Source organism: Pongo pygmaeus, chromosome 1 (assembly GCF_028885625.2).
Source record: "Pongo pygmaeus isolate AG05252 chromosome 1, NHGRI_mPonPyg2-v2.0_pri, whole genome shotgun sequence".
In the NCBI taxonomy this organism is placed as follows: Eukaryota; Metazoa; Chordata; class Mammalia; order Primates; family Hominidae; genus Pongo; species Pongo pygmaeus.
Window position 1 is genome coordinate 37884798 of NC_072373.2, and position 12938 is coordinate 37897735.

The following is a 12938-nucleotide window of genomic DNA, read 5'->3' on the forward strand; positions in this document are numbered from 1 at the left end:
CACATTTTTGGGAGGTTACCCACAGATCCTTGCTATGTATGTCTCCCCAACATGACTGACTACTTCATCGAACCAGCAAGGAGAGTCTCTAGAGCAAGCTGGCTAGCAAGATGGAATCTTATATAACAATGTAATTAAAGGAGTGACAATCTATCACCTTTGCCATATTCTGTTGGTTAGAAGCAAGTCACGGTTCCTACCCTCACTCTATTTCTACATATATCCCATTGTCATTAGTCTTTTTCTGAATGATTTGAGAGCAAGCTGAAGACAAAATACCTCATAGCCCTTAAATACTCAAGTGTGTACTTCTCCCCAAAAGAAGGGCACTCTCCTGCAAGACCATACACAACGCAATCTTCCAAGTTAAAAAATCAACAGTGATTCAGCATTATCATCTGATCTGTAGACCCTAGAAGTCTTTGATGGTTTCCTTGCTATGTAATAGATGATGTTCCAGGTTTGCCTTGTACATTTCTGCCCATAACTGAAGTCAGTCTCTTCCCCAAAAAACTGTCATGACTTTTAGGAATAAATGGCATTTCAAGACCTCAGTCTGGGCCCTTAACTTCCTTTTATTTTATTTTATTTTATTTTGTTTTGTTTTGTTTTTTTGAGATGGAGTCTTGCTCTGCCACCTAGGTTGGAGTGCAGTGGCGCTATCTCAGCTCACTGCAATCTCTGCTTCCCAGGTTCAAGCGTTTCTCTTGCCTCAACCTCCCAAGTAGCTGGGATTACAGGCATTCACCACCACGCCCAGCTAATTTTTGTGTTTTTTTTTTTTTTTTTTTTTTTTTTTGAGACGGAGTCTTGCTTTGTCACCCAGGCTGGAGTGCAGTGGCGCGATCTCGGCTCACTGCAAGCTCTGACTCCAGGGTTCATGCCATTCTCCTGCCTCAGCCTCTCAAGTTGCTGGGACTACAGGCGCCTGCCACCAAGCCCGGCTAATTTTTTTTGTATTTTTTTTTAGTAGAGATGGGGTTTCACCGTGTTAGTCAGGATGGTCTCAATCTCCTGACCTCGTGATGTGCCCACCTCAGCCTCCCAAAGTGCTGGGATTACAGCTGTGAGCCACTGCGCCCGGCCTAATTTTTGTATTTTCAGTAGAGATGGGGTTTCACCATGTTGGCCAGGCTGGTCTCGAACTCCTGACCTCAAGTGGTCTGCCTACCTCGGCCTTCCAAAGTGCTGACATTACAGGTGTAAGCCACCGCACCTGGCCACATCCATTTAAAAACATTTTAATCTGATCTTGTATTACACATATTTTTAAATGTAAGTAAATACTTTTAAAAACATTTTTTATTTGATTGTTCCCTGGAGAGCAGAACTAGCCCATAGGCAGTGCGTTCAGAGTAGCCAGTACTTTCATTAATGTATTATAATGACTATTAGGCATCAGGGAGTTTTTTAGAAGAAGGTGGATTATAAACTAGAATAATTTAATACCACCAATTTCAGGACCCTAAAGAAGTGAGGGAGGGCTTGTGGGTCCATGCCAGGCCCTTGTGCAGTGAGGCCTCAGTGGATCCTGAGGGTCAGAGGGGCTGCTGCACGTGATATGTAGAGTAACCTGGTCTCCCAGTTGGAGCCCAAAGCTTGAGCATCTTTGTATCTGTTTGGCTGGCAAGGAAGAGATGTTTGAGTGGAAAATGGAGCCAGGTAATGAAGGCAGGTGACTTCTGTTGCCATGTTTACCAGCTCAGGTGCCTTTGGGGACTGAGAGCCGGGCAAGAGACGCACAGCTGAGCCTCCTGAACAGCAGCGATAGGCTCTCCCTCAGGTGTGCTCCGTGACACCTGACTTCCACATAAACAGGTAAGAGTCTCAGGGGTCAACAGATCAATCTGAGCACTGCAATTGACCCTGCCCTGCCCCCAGGTCCTCAAACACAGGAGCTGGGGATGGTTGAGTTTGCTCCAGTGAGCTATGATCAAGGAAGAGCTATGGATGTAGGAGGTGAAGCACCAATAGAATCCTGATGTGAGGTGGGTGCTGTCCCCCAGAATCCATTCTTGGTTGACTCAGGTGCCCACTGGGCAGTTCTGTGGACAACAGGGCTTCAGGTCAGAGTGCATGGGGGTGAGTGTGTGCCAAAGGATGGCTCCATTTCTCAAAAGGAATGCAAATGGAGCCCTGGCCACAGGTCCAGGCTCCATAAGAACAAGGCTTTCTCCTCTGTTCCATCAGCCCCTGGGGATGTCTGTCTACCTGCACCAGAGTCACAGGTGATGGCTCCGGGTCCCTGGTGTTACACCAAGGACCTGGCCTTTAGGATTTGCCAGTTCTAGCTCCAATATATCCAACAGTGACTCCCTGAACTTCAGTTTCCACCTTGACAAAATGAAGATAGTAAGAACACCAGAATGGGGTTACTGTGAGAGCTAAATGGGTTGGTGTGTGCCAGTGGCCTTGCAGAGGGTCTCAGAAAGAATTTGGCCCTTTTTTCTCTCATCCCATTAGAGAAACCGAGCACCTATGTAAATGACATGAGTGTCTGTGGAGAGGTTGTAGACTTACCGTCAGGAGCCACAAGACTCCTAGATGTGTGACGTAGTAGGTATGAGAAGATAAGGAGGGGACAAAGCAGAGACAGCATCCCAAGGGCATCCAAAATAGAAACCTTCAAAGTTGTGCTGGCCAAACAGCCCAGGAAGTGGCCGCCAGCTTTACTCTGTGTCCCCACATTTATATCCCCACATTGCTGGGCTTGCACAAGCAAATAACAGCCAGGGTGAATAGCTCCCCAATATTCGGGAGGATACTGGGGATATGTCCAAGCCTCTCCTGCCCCATTTCTCACAGTGCACCCAGGTTGGACCCTTAAAATAGCATTTCAGGTCAGGCGTGGTGGCTCACACCTGTAATCCCAGCACTTTGGGAGGTCGAGGTGGGTGGATCACTTGGGACCAGGAGTTCGAGACCAGACTGGCCAACATGGCAAAACCCCGTCTCTACTAAAAATACAAAAATTAGCTGTGTGTGGTGGTGTGTGCCTGTAACCCCAGCTACTCAAGAGGCTGAGACATGAGAGTCACTTGAGCCCAGTAGGTGGAGGTTGCAGTGAGCTGAGATTGCGCCACTGCACTCCAGCCTGGATGATAGAGCAAGACTCTGTCTTAAGCAAACAAACAACAACAACAACAACAACACGACATTTCTCCAGCCAGAGAGCAAAGCCTTTTTCTGGATATACGCTGTCCAAGACCTCAGAGCTTGGTCTGGGGGTTTGGTAGGTGGTGGGGACCTTGACTCAGCCCCTCTCCACAGCCAGAAGCCTGCCTGGGGGACAGGTCTGGCTCTACTCCAGGGGGACCTTGTTCCGAGACCCCATGCAGATCCTGGGGAAAGGGATAGAGAGGGACTGAGGGAGCCGTTCTTCCTGCTGCCTCCCCTCGAGGTAAGGTCTGAACTGTTGGGGTGGCTTTTGTTAGAACTAAGAAGACAGAGGCTGTGGGTTCTGTCCCTGAGCATCCCAATGCAGCCACACGAAGAACTAATTCTGGGGTACCCAAATCTGCACCTAGCTGCTGCTTATTTAGGGGATATTCTGAGCAGGGCACTGGACAAGATGCTTCCCAGACCTATCTCCTTTAATGCTCACAACAACCCTACAAAGAAAGGTATTATTACCTCCAAATTACAGCTGAGGTTCAGAGAAGTTGGGACACAAACCTAGGATCACACGGCAAACATGTGCTAAGTTTAGATTTGAACTCAAAGAGATGGGTCTTCGAAGAGCCCCACTCTGTATCTGTAAGGCCCTCTGCCTCTACGCCAGGCTCCCACAAGGATGAGAACTGCTCTGTGCAACACTTCCCAGATACCATAGAGCAAACAGTTCCTGAGGCTTCCTGAACTCAGAGCGTAAGCCAGGAGAGGGCACGAGCTGTGTTCCACAGATTAGATTAGTTATTCACAGCTCCAGCACCACAGGAATTTACCCCGCCCTCCTCACTGGGCTCTGGGGTGGGAAGATGAGTGTTTGTGAATGAAATGGACCAAAAGATGTGAAAGTGCTCTGTAAGTTGGTGGCTGCTGTGCAAATGCAAGATGATTGCAATTTATGTTTCCTCACAGGCACAGCGACTGGACTGATAAATTATGAAGTTGGATTTGCAGAGGGTTAAATACTTCTTTGGTGAAGTAATTAAACAGATTGGTCAGGTTCCAGAAGTATGGCTGTGTAGAACTTTTTCTCCTCCAGTACAGTGAATACCAAATACTTTGTATTAATAGTTACACTTTCCCCAAGAGATGTTTCCCAACTTTAAATCCAAGAAGAGGCTTTTGTACTTGCAGATTTAAGCATTATGTGTTATGTCCTTTTTGGCTTGTTAAGAAAACCACAATAGGCAGGGAGTTCAAATTGCTCTACCCTTTGAAGAAACGTACAAGTTCAAAAGAAACTGTGATTTTCTCTGAGCTTCATATATGTCAAGAAATTAGGTGAACTCTGGAAGTGGAGAAGCTGACAGCTAGAAGGTAAATGAATAAACTCCTCCATTCCTGGCAGAGTCCTTTTTATATTATACTCTGGATTTAAAAAATAATAATTGGAACGTTTGAAAAGAATCCCAGCACACATGCAGTCATTTTTCCACCTGGGGTAATAAGTTAATTCCACCATGACACAAATGTTTTCTTCTGTGACGCTTTCCTCCCTGGCTGTGTCCACCTGCGCACAGTGGGTGCACCATGGGGGTTCTGCTGTTTTTCACAGGATGGGAAGCTAGAAGCCAGTTTAGTCACAAGTATTGTCTCGCGGCTGCATAGTCTGGGATATTGATGCACTGTACTTTCTACGTGGTTCCTCCATTGTTGGACAAAATCTAGTTTTTTCCATTTCTGTTTCTGGTTTCCTCCCCATGAGCTTTCCAGTGACTCCATGTGGAGGCTAAAGCAGCTCCATCTTGGAAGCTGACATGCTATCTTGACTTCTGATTAACCCCTGTTTCAGGAATGACTCTAAGATTTCTACTTTATCTGCTGTTACCTTAAATCCTGCCCTTAGGTCAAAGCAACCTTAACCATGAATCCTGCCCTTAGGCAGACTCACTTAGCATTCTCGCCTTTCCCTGAGGGGTCAACTTCAATTGTCCTACACATTCCTTCCCTACAGTAGATAAGTCCAGGTTTTGGGGGAAAATGGTGCAGGGATCCACTGTTGCTCTCAACGCTGCCTGTGATGTGGCAAGTCCCTAATGAAATAAACGTTTCTTCCTGAGAAACTGGATTTGTCGGCCTCTCTCCTGGGTCTTTGGGGGTGGGTTTGCACAGATCTGCCCACCGCAGAACACCAAGCAACTGGCAGCTTTCACAAGCACTTAGCTTTGGCCCAGAAGCAAAAGAAGCCTCTTGCCCCAGAGAGAAGCATGGGTCACCACTGGTTAAGCAGATGGTTCTGTTCTTTCTTCCTCCTTGACAGGTTGTTTGGCAAACAGAAGGAAGTTAAGATGCCTTCAGTTTATCTTCCAGGAAAAGAGCTAAGGACACTGGTGAAAGGAACCCTGGAGAACCTGCTGCTGCCTTCTGGCAATTTCCAGCAGCCAGCATGGGGTCTTACACAGGAAGGTGCCCAGCCTCGGGGACATGCAGTGACATCCCATCCATATCCCCTGGGGTCCCTCCTTGCTCAGCCCCCCAAGAACAAGCTATCATTTGGAAGACTGCCAAAATGCTTCCTCTTTTAAGCAGCCTTCCGGGACTATGAGAAGAGAAATAACATGGAATTCCACCCAAAATGCGCATGCAGATGAACACACACTCACACACACACACTTACACACACACACACACACACAGAGTCTACCTCATCATCTCCTCCAGATAAAAGCGCTTACCCTTGTTGAGCACAGCAAATGAGATGTGTTTGGTGTTCAGGAGTGAGGCTTAGGCTGTATGGGCCCAGAGGCTTCTATCTGATTTGCTGATGCCACAAGGTCAGCAGTGGGCAGGGCAATGGTTTGGAACAAAAAGAACATAGGCTATTGTCCTGGCTTTGTTACTCACTTGCTGTACTAAATGAGCAAGTTGCTAGCCTCTTCTGAGTCCGTGATCTCAGCAGGTGTGGGAGTAAAGAGTATCGAAGCTCCCCGTTGCTCTACTATTTCAGGATTCTTAGTAGAACACCCAGGGATGAAAGAACGGGGTGTATGGTGAGGGAATGGGAGCCAGGAGGCAGGGGCCACCTTCCAGGGGCATCTCTGGGTTTCTGCGCAGCTCCCAGCCCTGCTGCACACAGCCTCTCCTCCTCCTCTGGCTGGGAGCCCCATGCAGTCACAGACAGGCCTGCCCTCTCCAGCTCCACCCTTGGCGCCAGGCCCTGGGGCTGGCACTAAGTACATGCCTAGTAAAGCTTTGTTGAGGAAATGAATGTGGGGCTAGTGTGCAGGGAGGGTGGATGTGGTCAATGAAAAACAGAGCACTCAGAGTTCCTAGCGGGTAGGATTCCAGCTGCTTATGGGTCTATCAGAGACCCATAAGCTGTGGGAAAATCTTCCAGAAAGAATTGTTCAGTCCTTCTTGTGCCAGCAGCAAGGTCTCCCCTCTGACTTCTGGGGAAGGATTACGTTAGAGCAGCCAGACTCTTGTCCCTGGCCTGTCTTCTCTGTAGAAAGGCGCTATGGGAGGAGGCAGGTTACTGAAGTGGGAACCCCACGGAGGACAGGGGAACTGAGGACCTCCCTCGGGCCTCACCGCTGTGGCTCATGTCTCAGCATCATTCACGTCCGAGCCCAGCCCTCAGACAGGTGGCTGCTGAGAGAGGTTGCTGGCTGTGTGGAGAAGGCAGATCAAGGAGTAGGGGGGCAGGAGCCACAGGGAAGTGGTGTCAGTAAAGGGGGAACCTGGTGGTGGCTGGAGGGAGAGACTGTGGAGAGAGTCAACGTCCAAGGGTAATTGGTGGAGTTTACCATGCAGGTGCAGTGAACACCTCCCTGTTCAGCTCTTCTCTAAAGCTTTCAGCATCTTCTGGTTTAGGAATACTTCCTGGAGAATGATGGAGGTGCTGCACTGTGTGAAGAGTCACACAAGCAAGAGCAGACTCTATGTCCTCGGTAGGGTAGCCCTGGGAGTACTGGGCCCACTCCTGAGCTCCAGTGGCAGTGTCTCCAGTAACTTGCACCCCCTTCCCTGTTGCAAATGCCCCTTCCTGGGCCATCATTCTACTGGACCTCTTGTTGGCATTTAACATCGCAGATCACCCTATATTCTTTTTTTTTTTTTTTTTTTTTTTTTAGACAGTCTTTCTCTGTTGCCCAAGCTAGATTGCAGTGAGCAGTGATGCGATCTCGGCTCGCTGCAACTTCCTCCACTTCCTGGGTTCAAGTGATTCTCCTGCCTCAGCCTCCCGGAGTAGCTGGGATTACAGGCGTGCACTGCAACACCCAGCTGATCTTTGTATTTTTTGTAGGGATGGGGTTTCACCATGTTTGCCAGGCTGGTCTCAAACTCCTGATCTCAGGTGATCTGCCCACCTTGGCCTCTCAAAGTGCCAGGATTATAGGCATGAGCCACAGTGCTTGGCTCCCTATATTCTTCATATTTCCTCTCTGCTTTTCCCAGAAGCAGATGCCGGAACAAGGACTTGGGTATAGCTTCCAGGACTTGGGAGGCGGTCCGGGAAGCAGAAACGAGAGTGCAAGGAGAGGGAGACAGGAAGGAGGAACGTCAGCATAGGGTGTGTTATCAAGGTCACTGATGGGGGCAACACAGCCACAGGGTCCGATTGTGTGGCACCTCCCGAGAACTGTAACAGCAGCCTTCCAGAACTGTCCATGTGATGGACAGGAGTGTGGAGTATGTATCTTCTGGTTCCTGTTCCTGACTGAAGATTGTCCCAGTGATATGAACCACTCTACACTTCAGGACCACACTTGCACATGGGCCCAGTGGGCTTCCCTGGCCTCAGAGGGCAGAGAGTGAAAAGGTGGCTGTGAGCTTGAGCTGAGATGCTATCAATTACAGGAACCCCTGATCTCAAACAGAACAGCCCGCCAGAGCTGCCCTGTAGGCAGAGGAGGGATGAGGGGATGTGATGAGGGCACAGAGGCATTGCGACTGTCCCTGGCCATGCTTTCTCATGGCGTCTTTGGGGGTGGCTTCCCCTGACCTGTTGACAGTGAACATCTGCTAATGCCACGTGATCTCCACATCCTTTCTTAAATGCTCACACGCTCCCTGTTTAACAGAGTCTGGAATTTGGCCAGGGCCCAGGGATCAGAACACCACCTCGATGGCCTCCAGGTCTGTGCTTTAGACAAACCCTTTCTTCTGCATATGGAGCTGGTCCCGGAGCCCCTCCTCCCTGGAGCCATGAAGTCTTCTCCTCCACCTCCACCAAGCCAAAGCCATACTCTACTTCCCCTCCTATCTACTTCTCCTCCTGGATGCAATATCTCACTGCCATGGGTTCAGTCCTCCTCCTGGACACCGCATCTCACCACCATTGGCTCAGTCCTCCTCCTGGATGCTGTGTCTCACCACCATTGGCTCAGTCTTCCTCCTGGACACTGTGTCTCACCACCATTGGCTCAGTCTTCCTCCTGGACACCATGTCTCACCACCACTGGCTCAGTCTTCCTCCTGGATGCCATGTCTCACTGCCATGGGCTTAGTCCTCCTCCTAGACGCCATGTCTCACCGCCATGGGCTCAGTCCTCCTCCTGGACGCTGTGTCTCACCACCATGGGCTCAGTCCTAGTCCTGGACGCCATTTCTCACTGCCGTCAACTCAGCTGCCAGAGTCAGAATTTCCTGACAATTCCCCTCTCTCCTTCATTCTCCACACAAAATCCAGGTGGCCTCTGGTAGCCAGGCGATGGACTCTGCCAGGCTGCTTCATTGCTCTGGACTCACCAGCCTTCTTCTTTGGGAACTGATGTGAGAATCTGTTAAGATCCACATGCGACATCCAGGTTCACCTGAGCCATGTGTGTGTTTAATCCCACAGAGTAGCTCCTTCTACCACATTATCCACGAATAGTGTCTCTTTCCTTCCCAGGCCCCAGCATGTCCCCTCTACAGCCTCATCAGCCCTCCCAAAAGGGCCCAGTGCAGCTTGTGCCACTTCAGGTTTTCTTGGCTCTAATGCAACACCGCATGGCTGACTCTCTCTTCCCATTGATTTCCCATTATTCTACCTTGTTCCAGAAGCACTTCCAGGTTGAGCAGAAGGGAGGTTCTGACTGTCTTAAGCCTCCACTGCTTGGACCTGGATGGAGAATACCCAGGCTCTCCATCGCCCTCTAATAGTCCCATGTCCTCCTCACCTCCCCTGGAATGTGCATCCTTGGACTTCTAGGTGACCTCAGCACCCCACAGTCCATTCCTGCCTTCCTTACATCTGTTGTCTGTGGTCCTTGAGCCTGTGACATTATGTCTCTTGGGGCTCTTTCAGGTTCAGGAGAGTGGGAAGCACCTCTGTGGCATTTGTTTAACACAGAGAACAAGCCCAGTCACTCTAGCTAATGCGTTCTCTGTGGGTACAGCAAACATGAACTTAGCTTTTACCATGTGCTGGGGCTTGATGTCCTTGCCCTTGGGGAGCTCTTCTTCTGCAGGGATGCTGATTAAATGCTCAGGAAATGGTGTGAAGCACAGCCAATTCTTGTTATTCACAGTAGTTATTATCTATAAAGATGTGAATTAGCAAACACTGAACCATTGCTCCTAGGGGAAATACAGGGTGAGGTTCAGTCCTAATCCTGGACGAGGTTCCTGAAGCCTCTGGTCATGACATTTTTGTCAGCTGACCAATACATAATCTTGTTTTATGTGCATTTCTATTGAAAGACACCTTATTTACTCTATGTTGTTGACTCATTAGCACTGAACTCACCGCCAGCAGTGCTAAGTCAGGCCTGAAGGAAGCTGATCTAACTCATGTAGTAAAGCACGTCACTGCCTCCTTGCACTTAGGAACACTAGATGGCCCTTCAGCACTATGCTTGGGGCCATTTTCAATGTCAAAATCACCTATAAAAAGCACAAAGTATGAAAAGTGGGGCACTAAATAGACTGTGAAAAGGACACTTAAGATCATGAGAGCTGAAACAAGAAGGCAGAGCATACCTTGTTCAAGCTCAGCAGAGAACAAGTCCATCAGGTCACTAACATTTTTCTACATGTCTAGAATGACCACAAAAGTATTAGGTTGGCGCAAAAGTAATTACTTTTAATGGGAAAAACCGCAATTACTCTTACAGCAACCTAATACTATGAGTAGGCCAGGTGCAGTGGCTCACACCTGTAATCCCAGCACTTTGGGAGGCTGAGGCAGGGGATCACTTGAGCTCAAGAGTTCAAGACCAGCGTGGCCAACATGGCGAAACCCCATCTCTACTAAAAAACACAAAAATTAGGCGGCGCGTGGTGGCTCACGCCTGTAATCTCAGCACTTTGGAAGGCCGAGGCGGGCGGATCACGAGGTCAGGAGATCAATACCATCCTGGCTAACACGGTGAAACCCCGTCTCTACTAAAAAAAAATACAAAAAAATTAGCTGGGTGTGGTGGCGGGAGCCTGTAGTCCCAGCTACTCGGGAGGCTGAGGCAGGAGAATGGCGTGAACCCGGGAGGCAGAGCTTGCAGTGAGCCGAGATCGCACCACTGCACTCCAGCCTGAGCGACAGAGCGAGACTTTGTCTCAAAAAAAAAAAAAAAAAAAAAAAAATTAGCTGGGTGTGGTGGCACGTGCCCATAATTCCAGCTACTTGGGAGGCTGAGGTGGGAGAATTGCTTGAACCTGGGAGGCAGAGGTTGCAGTGAGCTGAGGGCACAGCACTGCACTCCATCCAGCCTGGGCAACAGAAAGAGACTCTGCATAAAAAAATAAAAAAGTACTGTGAGTATTGATTTTTAGATTACAAATAAATTTTAGCGAGTAGGCAAATTTACCAGTACTTTGGTAGGTAATGAGGATCAACTGTGTGTACAGAAGGAAGAATGAGGCTTTAGGCCAGGCACAGTGGCTCACGCCTGCAATCCCAGCACTTTGGGAGGCCAAGGTGAGTGGATCTCCTGAGGTCAGGAGTTTGAGACCAGCTTGGCCAACATGGTGAAACCTTGGCTCTACTAAAAATACAAAAATTAGCTGGGTGTGCTGGCACATGCCTGTAATCCCAGCTACTTGGGAGGCTGAGGCAGGAGAACAGCTTCAACCCAGGAGGCAGAGGTTACAGTGAGCCAAGATCGTGTCATTGTACTCCAGCCCGGGCAACAAGAGCAAAACTCCATCTCAAAAAAAAAAAAAAAAAAGAATGAGGCTTCAGAGTGGAGAGGAGGGAGCAGCAGACAGAGGATAATTCACAAAGGGGTTACCATGAAGCTAAACTTTGAGGGGTAAGTTAACTTCCCCAGGTAGGAGGGGACTCCGGGTAGAGTGGGGACCACGCACAGAGGCATGAGACAACAGGGGATAAAGTAATGTTTTTAAGGTGATGATGAAAAAACCAGCGGTGAACATGTCAGGAAGAGCTCTGATGTCCAGGAACCTACGAAAGGGCAGCGCTTCCACACTCACCCCTTCTCACAGGGTTTTGTGTGAGCTGGGTGGTGCCAACTGCTATTACGGAGAAACCCCAACTCAGTGCTTTGACCCAATAAGCACATTATTTTTTGCACACATTAGAGTTCAACATGAATGATGGGTAAGCAGCTTTTCACGAAGTGATTTAGGGACCTAAACTCCTTCAAAACTGTGTCTCCCCCACCCCCGAGGGCCTCAGAGTCCTGGCTGACAATCAGCAAAGGGGAAAGGTGGAAGGTGGACAGTTGCACAGGGGTGTCTACCTGCCGCACCTTGAAGTGACTCACATCCCTTCCATCTACACCCTATCATCACACGGCCCCACCTAGATGGGAGGAGGGATGGGGAATGAAGTCCCCAGCTGGACAGCTGCTTCCTAGGAACATGTCTACTACATGTTCACGTACTCTGGAGGAGAAATGTGACTCTTGGTGGACAGCTAGCTGTTTCTGCCACAGGCCCTCACATTAGTCCATCAGACCACAGGGCAGAACTGAAAAGAAGCTTAGCCGGGCACGGTAGCTCACGCCTGTAATTCCAGCACTTTGGGAAGCTGAGGCGGGCGGATCACCTGAGGTCAGGAGTTCGAGACCAACCTCAATATGGAGAAACCCCATCTCTACTAAAAATACAAAATTAGCCAGGTGTGGTGGTGCATGCCTGTAATCCCAGCTATTCGGGAGACTGAGGCAGGAGAATTGCTTGAACCTGGGAGGCGGAGGTTGTGGTGAGCCAAGATCACGCCATTGCACTCCAGCCTGGGCAACAAGAGCAAAACTCTGTCTCAAAAAAAAAAAAAAAAAAAAAAGAAGCTGTGGTCAGTGAAGTCTATGGAAATGGAGTGTCAAGATGCTGTCTAGACAGAGTAGATAGCCAATAAATGCTTGGTGAATGAATGAATGAATGAGAAATGCTTTATGCCTCATTCCCAGCCAGCTGGCAGGGAAGGGAGCATTCTCGTTTTTCCTGCTGTCACATTGCTTCCTGTACCTGATGTCTGAGTCCATTCAGGCTTCTATTACAGAATACCATAAACTGCTGGCTTATAAATGACAGAAATTTATTTCTCACAGCTCTGGAGGCTTGGAAGTCCAAGATCAACGTGCCAGTAGATTCAGTGTCTGCTGAAAGCCCACTTCCTAGTTCATGGAGGCATCTTCTCACAGTGTCCTCACACAACAGAAGGGCCAAAAAGCTCTCTGAGACCATTTTATAAGGACAGTAATCTCATTCCTGAGGGCTCGCCTTTTATGACCTAATCACATCCGAATGGTCCCACCTCCTAACCATCACCTTGGGAGATTCAATATTGAATTTTGGGGAGGACACAACATTCAGTCTGTAGCGCCTGGAGAGGAAATGTGACCACAGGAATAGAAAGAGGGATGCCCAGAGAGAAGATGTCTAAG